Here is a 3,595-nt window from a genome sequence, read left to right on the forward strand (position 1 = left end):
GTTATGGTATAACCATAAAATACGAAAGACCATCTATTAATTCAAATATAAAGATAACAAGATCTCTAACTTAGTTTGAGAGAAGAGTAGGCCCTACCATGTATCTCTTCATGGCGTTCACCATTATGTTTCATATTTTGTAAAGATTGTGAGGTTTCTAAATCTCAAAACCATTTGAGAGCGAGAAGAGTAGCACGTGGAATCGTGTGTTCTCTTTATCTTTTCCATGTGGGATTTAACATGTACTTCAAGCTGGTGCCTCTTTAAGTTCACCATTCTAACTCACTTGAAGTTTATTTTCAATAACAATCATATTCTCATGCAACATAGTCAATAAACAAACAAGCTGTTAGAGTGTATATATATATATATATATGGTTGGATTTTATTTGTTCTACCTCATTGAGCTCTTATAAGAGATTTTATTAATTCTTGTTGCATGCTTTATTTGGTGTTCTCTTGCTTGCATATTTTCCTAGCTTAGTTCCCTATCATGGAGGTACCATTGTGAGTACTAATGAACTAGTGGACGATTTCGAAAATGAAGAACTTCTTCAAGACGAACAAATATGTCCCAAGCGACATGCGAACTTATATTCAAAGTAAGTATCAATTTCACAAGATTGAATGATATTACCTTTCTGGAAAATATTAACGATATATAGATTGATGTTTTATGTATTTTTTTCTTAATCGTGACTACTTTTTACTAGAAATGACTTTCACAGGGATGAATCACATAATGAAGCTAGGATACAAAAGGCTATTCATAGAGAAGGATGTATGGAAATTGGATTACCTTTTGATCTAAGACTAAGTGATAAAGGGAATTAGTTTCTTTCAAACCCTCAAAGCCAATCTGCTTAGCCGACTAGCTAAAAGACCATTCTACCTCTAACACAAAAAGGCATAATAAACTAATAATCCTAATTAAGTCTTATAAAGACCTAAAACATAAACACCTAAATCAATTTTCAACAACAACTAAAATGAATTATATAGCTTCTGATTAATTATGTTAATCTCTATTTACACATAGAGATCGGAAGCTAACGGTAGCTTCTTGGCTCTTGAATGTGTGATTGGTCATTGAGACAATAGGAGGACATCCACATCTTGATTCCATATTGCATATATTTATATATAAGGAGTGATAAAGGAACCCAAAAAGAAAAAAAAGAACAAAAGCAGAAACATTCTAAGAGTGATATAAAGGAAGCCTAGTAAATCTATACAATTACTGACTAATGTAGATTGGTTAAACAAATCCTTCCACCTTAGAAATGCTTATTTTTTCGCATATGAAAATATCTAATGTGTTTGTGCTTTTGGTATAGATATTTGGAGTGCTATGTGAAGCACAATATCTTCAGAATGTGATGGTCGGTTTTCGATTGAGATCAGCCTTGGTAATTGATTAACTTTTTCAATCTTGTTTTATTTCTATTAGTAAACTTGAATGCTTTTAGTTTTCCTACATCATTTCTTTTGTATCATCTGGTTATGGTCGTTTTTTTCTTTAGTTTTCTTGAAAAAGTTAGGGAAGAAAAGAAAACACCAGAGTTACGTGGAAAACCCTAGACCAGGGAGAAAAAACCACGATTTTTTTTTTTTTTTTTTTAATTTAGATCCACAATACACATTATAGGGACAAGTATAAATAACCAAACAATAAGAAACCCTAAACTGATAAAAGACCAAAACGCCGTTAGGGCTAAAATACAATTTCAACACTCCCCCTCAAGTTGGGGCATAGATGTCAATGAGACCAACTTGCTAATACAGGTGTCAAAAGTCTGTCTAGGTAACCCTTTGGTGAGAATATTCACAACTTGTTGGCTGGACGGAACATAAGGAATGAAAATGCTACCATTATCCAGTTTTTCTTTGATGAAGTTTCGATCAATCTCAACGTGTTTGGTTTTGTCATGTTGAACCGGATTGTTTGCAATATTAATGGCAGCCTTGTTATCGCAGTAAAGTCTCATCGGGTCATGACTTTCTTGATGTAGATCTACCAGAACCTTCTTCAACCAAATCTCTTCACATATACCCAAGCTCATAGCTCTGTATTCGGCTTCGACACTGCTTCTAGCCACGATACCTTGCTTCTTACTTCTCCAGGTAACTAAGTTTCTCCACACAAAAGTACAGTATCCTGACGTGGATTTTCTATCTATAATCGAACCAGTCCAATCTGAATCTATGTAGGCCTCAATACACCTTTTATCATGCTTTTTGAAAACCAAGCCCTTTCCATGAGAAGACTTCAGATACCTCAGGATCCGTGTAACTGCCTCCATGTGTCTTTCATACGAAACGTGCATAAATTGACTGACTAAGCTAATTGCATATGATATATCAGGTCTGGTATGCAAAAGATATATCAGTTTCCCCACAAGCCATTGATATCTCTCTTTGTTCACAGGAACATCATCTACTAACTCTATTAGATTGAGGCTGGCTTCTACAGGTGTATCTGTAGGTTTACACCCTGTCATTCCAGTCTCTCTCAGTAAATCGAGAGTGTATTTCCTCCGAGACACTGAGATCCCTTCCGTTGATTTTGTTACCTTCATTCTTAGGAAATATCTCAAGGCACCGAGATCTTTTATCTCTGCTGAATCATCCCCTGATAGTATAATATCATCAACATAGACAATCAAGGCCGCTATTTTCCCTGGTGCTGACTTCTTAGTGAACAAGGTGTGATTTGAATGCCCTTGAACAAACCATTGAGATTTAAAAAAGGTGTGAGTCGATCGAACCAAACTCTAGGGGACTGCTTCAGGCCATACAAGGATTTTTTTAATTTGCAAACCTGAGTACCGAACTATGTTCAAAACCTTGAGGTGGGTTCATATATACCTCTTCTTCCAGCTCACCATTTAGAAAAGCATTTTTCACATCCAACTAATAGAGGGGCCAGTCTTGATTAACAGCCACGGAGAGGAGGACACGAACAGTGTTAAGTTTTGCCATAGGTGAGAAGGTTTCTGAGTAATCCACTCTATACGTTTGAGTAAATCCTTTTGCAACCAAACTAGCCTTATATTTGTCGAAAGTTCCATCTGACTTGTATTTGGCAGTAAAAACCCACTTATACCCTACTGTTTTATGACCTCTCGGAAGACTAACCAGATCCCATGTTTTGTTAGTCTCAAGAGCCCACATTTCCTCCATAATTGCAACTCTCCATTTAGGAATTTCCAAAGCCTTGTGCACATTGCCTAGAATTATCACATTATCTAGGCTGGTGGTGAAAGCTCTAAATCTCGTAGATAGGTTACTGTAAGACAAGAAGCTTGTCATTGAGTGTTTGGTGCACGACCTAGTACCTTTTCGCAGAGCTATCGACAAATCCAAGGTAGCATCAATCTCAATCTCACTGATCTTGTCAACTTGTTGATCTGTACCCAACTATTGTTCATTTTTAGTCCCCTGAGCACCACTTGGTGTTGGCTTTTTGGCCCTTAATCTCAAATTAATTAATTTTAATTAATTAATTAATCAATGTTTTGATGATAACAAACTCAATTTTTAATTACTGAAAATCTTAGTGTTTTAATATGACCATAGTGTAGAGCTCGGAACA

At 35.9% G+C, this 3,595-nt stretch overlaps 1 pseudogene; it reads left to right on the plus strand.

The window, feature by feature from the left end:
• The first annotated feature begins 541 nt into the window (after window positions 1-541).
• LOC120077249 overlaps window positions 542-3,595 on the plus strand; it is a 105,537-nt pseudogene continuing 102,483 nt past the window's right edge.

The sequence above is a fragment of the Benincasa hispida genome, chromosome 5 (genome assembly GCF_009727055.1).
Source record: "Benincasa hispida cultivar B227 chromosome 5, ASM972705v1, whole genome shotgun sequence".
NCBI lineage: Eukaryota > Viridiplantae > Streptophyta > Magnoliopsida > Cucurbitales > Cucurbitaceae > Benincasa > Benincasa hispida.